Source organism: Protopterus annectens, chromosome 4.part0 (assembly GCF_019279795.1).
Source record: "Protopterus annectens isolate FY-2018-M chromosome 4.part0, PAN1.0, whole genome shotgun sequence".
Classification (NCBI taxonomy): Eukaryota; Metazoa; Chordata; order Ceratodontiformes; family Protopteridae; genus Protopterus; species Protopterus annectens.
Window position 1 is genome coordinate 1384425161 of NC_056733.1, and position 17221 is coordinate 1384442381.

General features: G+C 38.8%; 1 protein-coding gene across 2 annotated transcripts in view; it reads left to right on the forward strand.

The window, feature by feature from the left end:
• Window positions 1-17221, forward strand: part of LOC122799866 (core histone macro-H2A.1) — a 1011703-nt gene that overhangs the window by 296620 nt on the left and 697862 nt on the right. The gene's annotated exons all lie outside the window — the stretch shown is intronic.

Sequence of the window (17221 nt, forward strand, 5' to 3'; positions counted from 1 at the left end):
ACTAAAGAACCTACAGTGGCTTGAACTCCCCTATCAACTTCAACTTTACCAACTCCACATAACTCACTTCTTACTCAACAGATCTTCAGCCTGCTCCTTCCTATCCAATCTTGTCTCATACTACACCCCTACCTGCCCATTCCATAACACAGACCAACATCTTCTATAAATATACTAACCAAATAAAACTGTCAGTAAAGTATTATACAAATATTAATTATCTCATAATTGGAGCAAACTCCCAGTCAGCATAAGATGCATTACACATTCCAGTAGTTTCAAAAAAGAACTAAAAAAATGTTCTGTCTTAATCGTATATATGCCCTTGTCATAACCCCACATAAACCATTCCTTCTGCTTCTAATTTCTTGCTCTTCTACTTTTACCTGCCAACACTTTCATGATGTTAAGGCTTAAACAGCTTACCCAAATTTCTTATGAAAAATGAACATGTATAAAGTTACTTCTCATTTGTTAGTTTATTATATCGAACATAATTATGTTTATATATTTTTTATTTCTCAAATTTGTAAACTGTTATATCCTGTCATTGCTCTCTTTTTGTCTCTTTTGTTTATTTTTGCTTTGCTTGTTTTTATATAATCATATATATACTTGGAGCTTTTTCTCCTCAGGGCTCCACTGAAAATGGGTTTGAGCTCAGTTGGATCAACTCAGTTAACAAATGTCAAATAAAATAAAAAAAATTAAAAAAAAATTATGCTTGCATTTTATTTTGAATTAAAGTTTTTCATTTAAGGTTTAGTTACTTCTAGTTTGTATCTTATTCTTGTATTACATTTATTTTGTTTTAAGTTTTCTATTCTGTTGGAGTTTTAAGAGGTCTTGACTAGGATCAGTTAGAAAAGTTGCCAAAGAATTTCTTTACAAACAGTGAATAACATCAGCTAATTAGTGGAAGGAGCTGAGAAATAACATTCCTCATTTAGCTGGAAATATCTCTATTTTAGCTGGAGTGTCTGTATGGCTTGCTTGCTGTACTTTGCCTGAATATTGCTGATCTCTGTCTGCATTTTATTTTTCCCACCCATACTCCCAACTGTTGTTGTATTCTTAAACTTGGTGGCTTTTGAGTTGCCCGCTACTATAAATCTAATTTTGGACACTCCTCCCATCCCAACTCATCAGCTCATTCTACAGAGAACAGAGATATAATTTGGGAAGGTCCACCCACTTAGTTTCTTAACCTTGAATTATCTTCTGTTTCCTCCCTTCCCACTTAACTTAAAAAATACACTTTATTCAGCTGCTTGTACTGTATTTGTGTTTCTTTCTACTTTATTGCTTTATTTTGCTTTTGCTGCTTGTGCTTAAAAGTGTTCAATTGTGTTTATTCTGCTGGATTTATTACTGCTTGTTAGTAGCCTGATTAAATTGGAACTGTTATTCCAAGCATCTTAGTTTTGGTTTAAGCACTTGGACTTCAGGCCAGTTGTTTTACATTAAGAATGTTTGTAGTCTACACTGTCGTGGCAAGAGAGGTAGCTTACATCCTTCTATGTTTGGAATTGCTGGTTGAAGGCTTAGTGTGTCTGTTATTCTAAAAGTGTCTTGGTACTGGTTTAAGTGCTTGGGCTTCAGGACAGTTATTTTACATTGAGAGGGTTTGTGGTCTACACTCTTGTGGGAGGAGAGGGTAGCCTCTGCCCTTCTGAGCTGGGAGTTGCTGGTTGAAGGCTTATTGTGCCTGCTTATTTGAACTGTTTTTTTTTTTTTTGAAATTGGTGCACTTTGCTGTAGCATAGACTAGATTCAGACCTGCTGAATCTAGTTCTGTTTGTGTAACTTGAGCACTAAACCAGGGAATCTTTTGTTGGAGAGGGTTCCCCTCCACCCTAGTGGCAGGAGTTTGCAGTTAGAACTCATCTGATTGAAGGTTGTTGGAACAGGGCTTGGTTTAGAGCTTTTTTATTGGTTAATTTGATTAAATCATTTTGCTGTCGTTTGCTACATAAGTACCACATTTGCATGTGTTTGGGCTTGTTTTAGCAAAGCTCCACAGAGTTTGGTGACCAGCCACTGCTCTGCTGTATTTATCTAATCAATCCAAGGCATCTGCTGATCTCTGCAAAACTTAACTAGAATGTTTCATTGTCTGTTGCACTTTTGAACTGCATTTTTACCATGTGACTGCTTATTTGAACTGCCTTTTTGAAATTGTTGCACTTTGTTTGCTGTACCATAGACTAGATTCAGACCTGCTGAATCTAGTTCTGTTTGCATAACTTGATCACTAAACCAGCCCATCTTTTGTTGGAGAGGGTTCCCCTGCACCCCAATGGCAGGGGTGTGCAGTTAGAACTCATCTGATTGAAGGTTGCTGAAACAGTGCTCAGGTTTGAGCTTTTTATTGGTTAATTTGTTTAAATCAGTTTGCTCTCATTTGCTATATAAGCACCGTGTTTGCACAGGTTTGCACTTGTTTGCACATCATGCACTGCTGAGCAACGGTGGGCACCACTGGTGGTTATAGATGCAAACATTTCTGCCTGCAAATTTTCCGTTAGTACTGTGCTGGCATTCCATTGGTGAGTTCTCACAATTGCCCCTCACTGACAGGTGATACATTCAGCAAAGCTCCTGAAGTATCAACACAGATCATTCCCACTAGCTCTTCGTATTTGTTGTCCACTTCTCCTGTCCTGTACTTTACCTGGTCCTTCCTGTCCTCTCCCTGTTTTCTGTCAACATCAACTTACCTAGCATTATGAGCAGACAATTTCCCACAGTTTCTCCAGCTAGGCTGGATGACAGGAGCATCCTGAGGCAATGTAGCATTTGTCTCATGTGCACTGCGAATCCACTTCTTCTAGTCCACACAAATACAATATGTGAGAGATGCATCTATATCAAGAATATAAAATCCAGGCTCTCTCGCTCACGCATCAGTTCATTTGCTACTAAGCAGCTTGTCAGCATGCACACCTTACCTCCTGCACCTACTAAACCAAAACCTACATATGCAGAGGTCCTTGCCAGAAGCTTACCTAAACACCAGAGACCTCCCAAACACAAACACAAGCATGATTCACGTAATAATCCTCTGCAGAACATAGTACACATAATATATCACACACCAGTGTCTCACCAGTCAAGCCCCTTGGCATAACACAAAAACAAACATCTTAATCATAGCCGGTTCAATTGTGAGACACACACATGTCCCTCTCACAACTCCAGATGAGAAAAAAGTTACGGTCAGCTGTCTGTCAGGTTCCAGGATCCACCACATCACACACGCACTCAAGTCTGTCAACAGCAGGCAGTGTTATGACTCTGTCATAGTCCATGTTGGTGTGAACAACTTGAGACATACCTCACTGGGCTATATAAAGAAAGACATGACTGAGCTCTCTGATTATGTGTCTCAGGCAGGTGTGTCCCTAGACTTAAGTAGCATTTTACCTTTGCCTAGGATTATACCTCAATACAAACAAAAAGTGATTGACTTTAACAATTGGCTTAGTTTCTGGTGTCATTCAAAGGGGATCCAATATCTGTCAGCCTGGGATGACATGGTTGACAAACCTCGATCCTTTGCCAGAGATGATCTTCATCTTTCTCTCCTAGGATTTTGGTTACTGGCTAAAGCTCTTGCCACCCCCATAGTGCCTTTTTTTAGGCAATGTCACAAGAAGAAAATTCCCGACATAAAAATACCCTCTAAAAACAGCCTCACTACTATGCTGCTAAACTCTTAAGAGAGTAAACTAGAAACTGCACTCACTGGAAACAGTCTTCACCTTGGAAGATGCTGACATTTGTCTATACCAGGTTACATTTCCTCCCACATGGTCAGACCACAAACTGAAGGTGTGAGAACTAAAGGGGGTGGTGTATCAATATTCATTGAAGATAAATACACCTCTGTATTGGTAAAACAGCAAGATTCCCTTGAATTACTTCAGGTGAAATTGACTGTAGGTAACACTCCTCTTCAGGTCATTGCCAGCTATAGGACCCCCCCCCTTCCATGAATCAGGACTTCCACTCAGCCTACTTAGATCGACTTGTTTGCATCAATCAAGATACAACCAGACACCCTGGTTTTGGGTGACTTTAATTACCCATCCATTGACTAGGTAAATTTTATGTATTATAACTCACTTGCTCAAAGGTTCCTGGACTTCATTAACTCCAGTTCCATGGACGAGCTGGTTGACACACCTGCAAGGGGCACAAATATCCTGGATCTGGTCCTTACCAACATGGGGGAACTGCTACACCACTCCCAGTATGTGGTCATTCCTGATGAGATCTGACCACAAATCAGTCTTGCTAGAAGTAACTATAACACAAGACCCCCCCTCCCTGTAGCAACAGCTAGAGTGAAAAACTTCCCCAACACCAATTTGAACCTCTTACTTGACAGTGGAAATAGCTTCATAGCCCCTCTCCCCACTGATGGAACAGACACCTATGCTGATTTGTACACCAATGCTTTATATGAGGACCTGTACACTTGTATTGACTCTGCAGTACCTGATAGAACTAAAGCAAGATCTTCAAGGAAAACCAAACCTACCTGGTGGACAGTTGCCATTAATAGGCTATACAATAGGAGAAAGAAATTGCTGTCTAAGATTCGGAAGTAATGGTCTCAAAACTGGAAGCACTCCCTCCTCAGCTTAAGCAAGCAAATAAGGCTCCTAATGAAGTCCTCCAAAGCTAACTACAAATCCAGATTATCTTCCCTAACTAAGGATAAACACAAGACGTTTTTTAGTTGCATCTGTAACTTCAAAGGTAAGGCCCAGATCTGCCCTGAACTCGTAGTTAATGGTACTACATATACAGAACCACTGGATATAGCAAACCTGCTAGCTGACAGGTTCAATGAAAACTTCACTCCCCTGTTCCCGCCGCATATACCCCAAAGCATTCCTAACACCTGTCCACCACCTAGTATCTCTGAGGAGGAGGTCTTAAATGCCTATCCAAGGCCAAAAATACAGCCTCTGTGGGACCAGACAACATTCTGTGCTTTATTCTACACGGGTTAAAGCAATAATTAGCATCACCATTGGGCACACTTTTCAGTCACAGCCTAAGCATTGGCTTCATCCCAGCAGAATGGAAAACAGCTACCATCATCCCTTTGCACAAAGGGGTGCAGCTACAGACCCCTGGAACTAGAGACCCATTATCCTGACCAGCCTTATCTGCAAAGCTGTGGAACGATCATTATGGACCTTCTTAACAAAGATATAGGAAATCTCCAAATGCTTGACCCCAACCAGTTTGGGTTTGTCAAGGGGAGATCATGCCTGTTAAACTTGGTGGACTTCTTTGAGACAGTCACCAAAGCCCTAGATGAGGGCATATCTGTGCATATGGGCTATCTAGACTTAGCCAAGGCCATTACCCCACTCGGGCATCATTGATAAACTCACCCAGCATGGTATCAACCCACATATTGTCAGGTGGGTTGCAAACTGGCTCACTAATAGAACTCATATGGTCAAAACAGGGGACTTCACCTCCTCCAGCAGACCTGCAACCAGTGGTGTTCCACAGGGATTGGTTCTGGGACCACAACTGTTCAGAATCTACTTCTCTTACGTACAGGCTAAAACTAAAGGACTGTGGTTGCCAAAGTTTGCTGATGACTGCAAACTGGGAGTAATCAATGAAACCCCTAGCAAATTCAGCATCCTGCAAGAAGGTCTTACACAGACTAATGACTGGTGCCAAAGTCATGGTCTTAATCTTAATGTAAAAATATGCATTATCATACCCTTCAGCAAGGGTGATGTTCCTGCAAACTACCACATCAGTAGCAATACCCTAAGGACACAGTCACTGGTGAGAGATCTGGGCACACAGGTCGACAGCAACCTTAACTTCGATCACCATTTCTCCAAAATGGAAAGAAGGGCATTTTATATTGCTCATCACATAAGTAAGGGCAGAGCACAAGCAGAAAACTATAATTCAAAGTGGAAAGGGATGATGATGAAATGGGGGGAAGCTCAAGAAACAAGGAGAGACTAAGATTTTGGATGTAGGCCTTTACGTAGAATAACAATAATCATACAAAATATTATATATATAAAGTAGCAGAAAGTATTCTAAGAACTAAGCCAACACAGGAGTGGAGAAAGGAGATTCTGTCAGTAAGGATGACTGCAGTTAGGGATATAGACAATAGGGAAGAGGGGGCTGAAATTGATTTGAGAAAACTGGCAAAGGAACCAAGGTATTAGGAGCAAATAACTAGAGAGGAAAAGATGATAGAATGGGAAGATGCAAAGAATTTATTTGGACTGTGGATTAGATATTGCCTTCCACATTAAGGGTTGATATCAGAGTATAGGCAATGAGAAAGAAATAAGGGGGTTCTAAACAAAAGACCAGCAGTATTAAGAGTTTTTAGTAGAGTCCAGAACAGAAGCTGCCATTAAAAAGGAGTAATTAGTAGAGCATATAAAATATTACATGATAACTATAAGAATCAATCAGAGGAGGTTAGAAAGGATTGGGAAGAGAGACTGGATAAGCAATCCACAAAGAAACAATGGGAGTATATATGTTTGTCTCCCAAATATGCAACACAATCTAGAAGATTTAAGATTTTTGCTTGGAAATGTTTACATTGATATTTTTATACCTCAGGTAGACTCTAGAGAGTTTTTCCCCAGGTAGACAGCAAATGTTGGAGGTGTGATGGGGAAGAAAGAGATAATTGGGAACATATTTTCTGGGAGTGTGGTGAGTTGGTGGACTTTTAGGATTCCCTGTGGGATGTACTGTCAGAGATGCTGGGTGTGCAGATTGGTCTGATGAGGGAGAAGATTTTTCTGAGATATGATACAGAATTGGAATTGCTTAAACATGGTAAGGCCTTGCTGTGTATAATTATAGTGGCTGCCAAAAAAGCAATTACTAGAAAACGGAAATCAAAATCTAAACCAACTATGCTAGAAGTAGTGAATATAGTAACAGAGATAAAACAACTGAAACTGATATCTTTAGAAAAGGATAGGTGCAAACTACATAGGAAAAAATGGGAATTGGGAGAACAATGCATACAGGGGAGGAATGAGGTTTAAGAGAAGGCAGGACTTAAATGAGCTATGTAATGTTTAACTGACTAGGTAGATTGTAAGTAATGTATAATGTTTGCAACTAGGAGTGTGTCATTATGGTTTGTGATGTAAAATGCTTGCAATAAGGAGTGTGTCGATGTGAATTGTTTTCATTTATATAAATGTATGATTGCCAATGTTGTAAATGATGGTTTAATAAAGATGTTTCTTGTTTAAAAAAAAAGGGGTCAGGAATTGAATAATTTATTTAATGTTGCTTAGGTTATATGATATATGGCAGTATATGTGAAGGATAATGTTTGTAAATGTGAACTTGTTAATACAGTTTGCTTTTAAATATTTAAATATATGTAAATTTGATTATGCCACAAGTGATAATTAAATAAATGAAGGTGTTTAAAAAAATGAATACAGAAGAAAAAAATGAAATTGATCTTCCAGAGAAAAGATATTCTGAAGACAGCTGAATACAGCAGCTTGAATCTCACACCTGCTACTTGACATTCCCTGATTGCAGGGATAGATTTACTTTTCTGCCTTGTGTGCAGTGAGTAATCACTTTGCAGAAGCACTCTGCTGTCTCTAATTTTTATAACTTTTCCTTCTTCCACAGTTTTGTTAGGATCAACTTTTTCTGCTGACATTATTGCAATTTTACTAATTCAGGTCTTGACTGCTTACCAGATTTGCTGCATATGATCACTGTGCCCTTTCAGTTAACAGATCCTGCTGTGGAATACCTGCCCAGCAGCTTATTTGTGATTTCATAAAATTAATACAATCTGTTCCTTTCAGTTTCTGTGGCACAGCAGAACATCTCAGATTTTCTCTATGCTCTTTAAATTCTCATGCTGCCATTTTATGAAACAACTTTTGTCAAGTCTCTCACACAGTCAGCCTTTTCTTCATTTCAACCGTTTTTTTTTTTTTTTTTTTTTTTGCTTTTCTATCAGTTCAGCTGAATAGCTAGTTAAAGCTTCTTCTATTTTTCTAGCCTTTTGTTATCTGAGTTGATATACTCCTTCAGTGTTTCCTTTACTTTAATCACCTCTGATTAAAGTACCTATATTTGATTTATTTTTTCCTCTAAATTACTGGAAGCCATATATTGTTTCAGAGCCGAAGTTTGAACTGCTTTTTGCTGAGCAGCTGCAGGATTCTTCCCAGCCAGTATTTTCTGTTCACCTTTTCCGGTTGATTTTCTTTCAGGTTTGCTAAATTTCTTCTTTGCTGGCATCCAAGCAGTATATTTACTAGCCTGTAACTAAATTTTACTTGAGATGGCAATATCACTGGCTCTTATTTCTCATTTTCCTTTTTCTTACTGGGAGAGCTGAAATTAAGCTGTTGATCAATGCACAGATATCTTGGAAACCTTCCTGACTGTTCTCACACCCAGCATGTTTTGAGAGGTGAGAGAAACCACACAGAGAGATTATAAAAACTCCATATAGGCACTGACCGGTGGACAGGATTGAACCTTGTACCTTGTAGATGGGAGACAACCTTAACCATTATGCCAGCTGGACACCACTTTGTGTCTGGGGACAAGTGTAAATTAGAGATCAAGTACAGTACAGAGATCAAGTACAAATAATGTTTTCTTCTGTGGCCTTAACTTACTCATACAAATGAGTATATTCTGTATAAACAGTGCTGCCTTTCTATTCTCTTACATTGTTTGGCTGCTTTGCTGTGATCTTTCACTATTTAGTAATTGACAGATATTTAAAATAAGGATCATTGTTAGAGAAATCCATAAAATGGAGCAGAAATAGCTGCAGGCAGCCATCATTCTTGCAACCCAATATAAGGCAAATGATTGCAGTTTCATGCTGTAACGATTAGAAGACACTAACTATAAAAGTTAGCACTTTGCCTTGCCTTCTGATTTATTTTTTGTTGCCAGAAGTAAATATTTGGTCAGCTTTTATGTACAAGTCTTTCATTTCACTCGCCCACAAACTAGTAAACCATCCACTAAATGTCCCATCCCTCCAGAATCTACTCCAACCCTATTGCACCACCAGACCACCAAGATCCAGCAACAAAAATCACTTGCAGATCACTAAAGCCAATAACTCTGCTGGTGAAGCACTATTCTTTTGCACCATAGCCAAATTATGGTACTCCCTCCCACCCACAATTACCTCCGTACCATCATGCACCCACTTCAAAACTTTACTAAAAGCGCATCTAAAAACATGCTGGCTATGCCCTTGCAACTCCCACTCTAATATCACCCACCCCATCCAACCACTACCTTTCTTTCCACTCCACTAACTACCTTGATTATAGCAAGCTCAGATGCTCATAAGCCAGTACTTATTATACAGCAGGAACTTCTTCTTCTTGTAACATTCGTTATTGTCTGTTATGTACTTTACAGATAAAGATTCTAGTTGTCTACTGATGTACGATGTTCTTCATCTGTAAATATGTTGTAAGTAATTGCTATGTAAATTATTAATCGCTATGTAATCCAATGTAACTACTGTCTGTTTATTTTAACTGTGGAGCTTTTCTCCCCAGGCCTCCGCTGAAAATGGACCTACTTCCAGTCGGACACTCCCGGTCAACAAATATAAATAAATAAATAAATAAATAAATAAATACATTTCCCTCAGATCTGGTCTTTGTCAGCATTAATTGCGAACTTTTCTTTACATTAACCTAGCATTTTGCAAATAATTCCCATGCTGTGTTATGTTGTGCTATTAATTGGTAACAAATGCTGTTGTTGATAGTGGATTTCACCTAGTAATTTTTTAGCTTGCTAATTCTTTTTAGTTTGTTTAGGAGAGACTTGGAGTATATATATTAGGTACATTATGCAGTTTTCAACAAAAATAGGCAAGAGGAGCAAAAGTTTGCTTTTAGAACCTTAGAGGCTGTTAGCTGTTACTCTTTATATTTCTTCTTTTAGTATGAAAGAAATAAATAACAATGGCACTACATCAAATGAATGAATGATGGATTTCATGTTTCATCTTTAATAAATATATTTATGGAGAATGTGCAGCTATTATAAATATTTATTGGTTTAATAGCTAGCAAGATGGTGTTTAGATAGACATTTGATTAAGAGGAAATGGATGTTTAAGAAAAATGAAGTAACTCTGTTATGTATATATTGTTGTATAGTAAAGACAAACAAAGAAGTATAATTGTCTCAAGCAATAAAAAGTGTCAAAAGTACTAAATACTTAACTAAAGAAAAGTCTTTTAAGACTAAAGAAAAAAATGAAATATAGGGGAATCTCCTTCATACTTCAGCCAGTTAGTGCAGAAGTTTAAGTCTGTGAGCTGTTAACAAGCTGCTTCCTGTAGTTCAGGGCATAGTGTTTGATTCCTTCCTCTTCTGTTTGCCTACTGTGTGACTGCCAATCACCTCAACAGACAGTGCTCCTTGGTCACCCCTGAAAAGGGACATTTGCGTCCAGTGGTCTTACTGGGTTAACAAATATATATATATATTAAAAGTGTAAAAATTATGGAGCCTTCATTTGGTCCCTTGCCAGAGTAAATGCCTATGATAGTGAGTCCTAGACCAGTTAATATAAGATCTAGGCTATTTGGCTGAGCTCCATCTGAAATTTGATGTTTGAGAAGTATGCCAAGCATTTGGCAAGATGACTGAAAGAAGAAAGTTGCTGTCATTTGAGCAATGGGTTCTCCCTGTCCCAAAATACAGTGACAACAGAAATGATTGTAATATGTCATATGGTCACACACCCCTGTATCTGGTATGTAGAAATATTTACACAAAAAATGTTTAGAAGTTTCACAACTGGACTTTTTTTGCCTGGTGTGCCTTCTTAACATTTTTTTTCAGTTGACTTACCAAGATCCAGTAATCTGAGGAAGCTCATGTCATCAGCTTGAAAATATAAGGTAAATAGCTTTAATTGCAATGAGCTAGGATTACATGCAATTTACAGAAGTTCTAGAGAAGTGCGAATAGATCTCACAGAGGTTAGACCACATTTCCTGTGTGTTATTTAGAGTGCTCTGATATGATATGGTATCAGAGAATAGTGACATGTCTGCCAAACTTAACTGCAGAAGTGAAGAAATAGATTTGTTGTCAAGAGTTTTTGTGCCTGAAATTACAGAAGTAAAAATCATAATGGATTTAAGTTGCAATTGAACTCACCAAAGTTCTTTCAGTACAAGGAAATCTACCTGAAAACTGGAAACTACGGATCCAGAAATTTAATTCTTACTGCAACTGGATTTTCTGGAAAATCTGAAAAGTTTTCAAGATGCTGCAATCCTGCATGTTGTTAGGGAAAAAGTCATTAAGATATATAATTGTTTTAGTTGTCATGAAGAGGAAAAAGACAAACTAGCAGCATTTAGAAAAAATGTAGTTATTGTCAAGCTTGTTTTCATTTATTAGATTCAGAGTGAAAAATGAAGTATACTTGTCATACTCTGACCGTGACAGGGTTTAAAACCTGAGACAGAAAAAGTCCTTACAACAGTGCAGATGTCAAGGCCAGAAGATAAACAGGCTTTACAGAGATTTCTATAAGTGATGTGATGTCTTGCAATGTTTATTTCTAATATGTCAGAGATAACTGTTCCACTTCAGTAAAACTGCATATGTCATATGTGTGCTTTATTATTCCAAATTCTGTGAGATAATCTAATTAATATAATCAACTGTAGTGAGATTTTAACCTTAAATTTTGCATTATCAAGGTGGGTACAAGTCTTAATCTGAAGATATGTGAATGAGTGTGAATTCGTGTGTGTGGCATCCACTCCAATCAATCCTCAGTCCACTGGATAAGTCGATCCAAATAGTGAAGACTGTCATGAGAAATAACTGTAGCAAAGGTTGTCTTTGGAATGTAGGGATATTGCATTGTAGGGACCCAGTTTATTACAATCTCATTTATTAGTGGGCCGAAGGTTGAAAGGCAGAGTACCTACTTTAAATGTATTGCTGATTCCTGAATATCAACAGAAAGTAAAAGAAATGTTGGAAATAAATCAGTAGATACAGAAATTCTTCTGTAACAGGAAATGGAAAAGACTACTGGACTTACAGGATGTAGGCAAAACAAAAATTTAAAAATCATGAGAAAGTTTACAGCCTGAAGCCAAAGTAGTTGATACAGCAGCTGAACCAGCATTCTGAATATTTCTCTTGGAGAAGATGCTAAACTGCATAGAAAGAAATCATAATCTTTAAAATCAAAGTTCTAAGATTAATAGCTAGTGGAAATGTATTGCAAGAAAACAGATAGATCTGCAGAAAAACACTTCTGAAATCATGGCTCCAAATGTAGTGTGCAAGAACTCTGCCAAAAAAGAAGCTTTGAAATCGGTGGAAGTAAGTAGGCTTATTAAGTTCTCCATATATGTTAGTTCCTTGAGGAAACCAGACATAGTTTGACAGCTTCAGAGTTAAACATGATTCTAAGGACTTAAAAGTTATTTTATCAAAATGTTTTCAAGATGTTTAGAGTTTAATTTTATGTAAGTAGTGTGCAGTGTGCTTAGTTACTGCTAAAGTCTACTTTTTTTAATCAGTGTAATGTAGTGCATGGTGCCTCATACATACAGAGTAGAGACAAAATTTCATAACTTAAAGCATAGCCGGCCTTAGGCATAGACTAACTAGGCGGCCGCCTAAGGCACCACACTAGTGGGGGCACTTTTCCAGTATTTATTTGTTTATTTATTTATTTATTTTTGTAGTAAAGAAATGGTTTCTTTAAAACATGTTGAACGAATATAGGAAAAACTGAAGATTAAGACAAACTGTGAGAAAAATGAAAAAAAAGTAATTTGGATGAGGTAGGTAGACCAGGATGGGGGCAACACGTGGTGTGGTGTGTGTGTGTGGGGGGGGGTGCTGTGGAGCCCTTTTGCCTAGGGCACCAGTTGACCAAAGGCGGACCATTTAAAAGATGAGGATATACAATATGGGGCATAGAGCTTTAATGCTAATGAGGTATCTGCAGTCATTAGCGTGTCATGTAGTACACAGAAATTCTGGAAAATCACTAAAGGTGGTTAAGCCGTATTTCCTGCCTGTGTATGCTGTTAATGAAGTCTTCTGACATGATACTGGCAGCTACTGGAGTAGAGACTTATTCATCCACATCAGTGAAAGAGGGAGCATGCTGCTTCATCTATGACATATCCATGAAATGTGTGCCAGGTAAGTGGTTACAGTTAAGTTTATCCTTTTAGAGTGATATTTTTAATTGCTGCTCATCCCTCAAAATTACAAGGAGTAAAATTGCAACTTTTTATAATTTCAGAAGTCAACATTTTTAAAAGCTGTTTTTGCCCTTACTCTGAGTGGCTCAGGATTTGTGATGTTTATAAGCAGAAAACGCAGAGACAAGTGCTGTATAAGAGGGGTAAGGGAAGAAGGCATAGCCTACTTACAGAAAGATGCATCATAAATGAATTTTAAAACTGTGAGGACTTGCTGCTAGTTTCTAAGCTGCAGCTGTCATGGTGGGACAACCTTTCCTGATTTACACAGGGTTAGGGTGGTAGTACTCACAAATCCTGTTTTTTATGCTGAGGGTGGTTTAAAAATTTGTCCTCATCAAGCATATTTTTCTTCCTGGGTTTTGTCACAACCCTAGAATTAAAGAATGATGATTCTTTCTACCTTGGATGTGCATTGACAGCTCAGATCCTACCCTGATAGGACAGAGCCCTTTAGGAAGGCCGAAAGGCTTTTTTTTTTTTTTACTTCCTTCTGCAGGGCATAGAAAGGCCAGCCTCTCTCTAAGCAATCCATTGCAATTTGTTTTTTCTCTGATTGTATTTTTTCTTACACCTCCATAGCGAGGTGAATCCAGTCAAGGTAAAGGGAAAATCCAGTAGGGCCTTTTCCTCTTTGGTAGCATTTTGGAAAGGCGTGGATTCTAGAAGTATTCTAGTGGTAGCAACTTGGTCCTCTGTCCTTGCCTTTACAAAGCACTACAATCTGGATGCCTTTTTTAAAATCCAGAGCAGGCTTTGTTAGCACCATTCTCCAAGGTTTTCTGGACCCGTATCCTTCCTCCTCCCAAGTTGAGTAAGCTTTGTGAATCTACCTGTATGCCAGTAAGGCAGTGTGTTTGTTGAACATGGCACAGTTGTGTAAATTCCACTTACATGTAACAGTAGATTTTCATAAAACACACTGTCTTACTGGCAGTACCCTCCTACCATCCCCCTTTAGTTGGACTTATATAGTTTGTGGATGGTAGTTGTTGTTGTCTTTTGTTTAACAGCGTGTGTGTGTGTGTGTGTGTGTGTGTGTGTGTGTGTGTGTGTGTGTGTGTGTGTGTGTGTGAGAGAGCGCATGCATGTGTTTTGGGTGTGTGTGTGTGTGTGTGTGTGTGTGTGTGTGTGTGTGTGTGTGTGTGTGAGTGTGTGTGTGTGTGTGTGTGTGTGTGTGTGTGTGTGTGTGTGTGTGTGTGTGTGTGTGTGTGTGTGTGTGTGTGTGTGTGTTTGTGTGTGTGTTTGTGTGTGTGTTTGTGTTGTCTTTGATTTGGAACAGTAGGTGTTCACAAATCTTGCATTTTCTTTCTGCTGTTTTGGGCCCTAGGAAAAAATTGAGAGCTGCTTTTAGTGGCTTTGAAGAACTATACTGCTCTAGCAGCTGAGTGGTTCTTCACACCGTATGCACACTATCAAACTGGGTGACTCCACATCATCCAACAGACCTGTCACCAGTGGGGTGCCACAAGTTCCCCTACTGTTTGGTATATACTTCTTAGAAGTTCAGGTCAAAACTAAGGGGTTGTGACTGACCAACTTTGTGGACAATTGCAAACTAGTTGCTATTATTGAATCCCCAGATGATGTCAGTGTACTCCAGGAGGGTCTTATAGAGACCAACGACTGGTGTCTTAGTCACAGTCTCAAACCGAATGCAAAGAAATGCATCATCATTCCCTTCAGCAGAAACAATGTCCCTTCACACTATCAAATCAAAAACAATACCCTAAGTACCTGCAAAGTGGTAAGGGATCTGGGATCACAAGTTGATTGTGACCTTAACTTTGACCACCATGTGTCTACTGTAGTAAGGAAGGCTTTCTACATAATACACTCGATTAGGTTCATAGGTTCATAGGTTAGTACTAAGCTAACTGCCCTTGCGAGCCATTTTAAGCCTAGCCAATTAGTAAAGGGATTGCCTCGAGAGCAAAGGAGGGTATAACCCTCTGTACTTAGCCCTAATCAAACCCATAATTGAGTGTAACACTACATTTGGCATGTACCATACAAAGCACATGCTGCAATTAGAGAGACCTCAGGGGTTTCTAACAAAGAAGATCGAGGGATTCCAGCATGTGCCTTACTCAGACCATCTAAAGTCCCTGTCACTATACTCTGTATTGTATAGACTTCTTAGAGGAGAGTTATGCCTGGCTTACAGTGCAATCTCGGACCCAAACGTAATGAACTTGCTGCACATCTGTAAATCAAACAGGACTAGCTAGAGGTTCCTGTTCCAGGGGCCTAAATATGATCTGCTACTTAAATAGGACATTCTGAAAGGACAGATTTGTGTCCCAGTGACTGCCGCATCTTTGGAATAGGCTACCAATTCATGTGAAACAGAGCACCTCTGTGACACTGTTCAAAAGGAACCTGGACAAGTGGATGGATCACTGTAAATTCTTACCGGAGATAGCACCCTAAATCCTCCTGGGCATGGGCAGTCATTACTAAATGCAGTCCTGGGTATTGAGTAGTGTATCTATGGTATTACATTGGGATGAAATGGCTAGGCTTTAAATGACCTCCGAGTCGATAGCCTAGTAAACTCCCTATGATCCTATGAACCACAGTCATGCAGAGGGAGACTAAAGCTTTGAAAGACTGCCAGAGAGAGGGTATTACAGCACTACAACCAATATGCCAGCAAATCTGTGTGTTCTACAAGCATCTACTATTACTGGTAAGTGAATCTTGTGCAACTGTACTGTTTTGCACCCAGTTGGAAGGGTATGTATTGGTTATGTCCTCCATTCTGTGGTTGCACTGGCCCAGTGCCACTGGGGCAGAGCCCTTAGCTGTAAAGCTTTTCATTTTTTGTTGTAGTGTTTGCTGGTTTTGTTCTTGTGTTTACCCTTGGATTAGTGCTTTTCTATGTGTGTGACTTGGTTAGAGTCCATCTATTTGTCTAATGAATTGGGGGAAGAAATTTGAAGTTTTGGGATAAAGTGTCTGTGTTAACTATTTTGGGACTGTAAAAGATTGTATGATTTTGTCCCAGTATTACTTCACTCAACATTGGGAATGGTTGCACTACTTTACTTGCACATATGGATTTAACATTTTTGGAAGTGTTTTCATTGTTTATTTTAAATTGTTTCCACTTTAGTTTGTTAGTTTCTAGTGCTTTGCTTTGCTTGACTAGTGTTTTTTGTGTGTGTGTGTGTGTGTGTGTGTGTGTGTGTGTGTGTGTGTGTGTGTGTGTGTGTGTGTGTGTGTGTGTGTGTGTGTGTGTGTGTGTGTGTGTGTGTGTGTGTGTGTGTGTGTGTGTGTGCGTGTGTGTGTATGCACTCATAAATCCGAGGCAGACATAAGAAAGAAACCTTGCTAGAAAAGACAGTGTACCCTGCTTTTCACTATCTTTACAAGAGATGCCCAATTTCTGTTGTTTCCATTGAGCAAAAATTAGGAATATTCACAGATTAATTCCAATTGATTTTTGTATTTTTGAGACATATGGTCATATAACTAGCCAGAAAGTAGCCTGCTTACTGTTGCATAGAGAGGCATTTAAAATGGGCAGTGGATCACAGCTTAACACTGCTGAAGTTTACCATCTAAGCAAGCAAAGCTGTTTGTCAGACTCATTAAACAGTTGTTGACACCATACTCATGAATAGTGGTAAGAAAGAGTTTCATTTGCATAACTTCTTTCTAGGGAACTCCCAAGGTGATTCTGTTGGCTTGTCAAGACAGCCTTTAATTCACAAAGTTGTAATACCTTTACTCTCAGCCACATACTGTACATGTTATGTTTTACCACCTCTTTTTAAATCAGTTTTGTCACAGCAAACAAGTCAGAATGAATTTTAGTCCTCAAGGCCATCAACTTTCATGCTTGGAATTTTATTTCAGACAGTTTTTACATTCTTTGAAGAAGTGATTCAGATCTTGAAAATGTA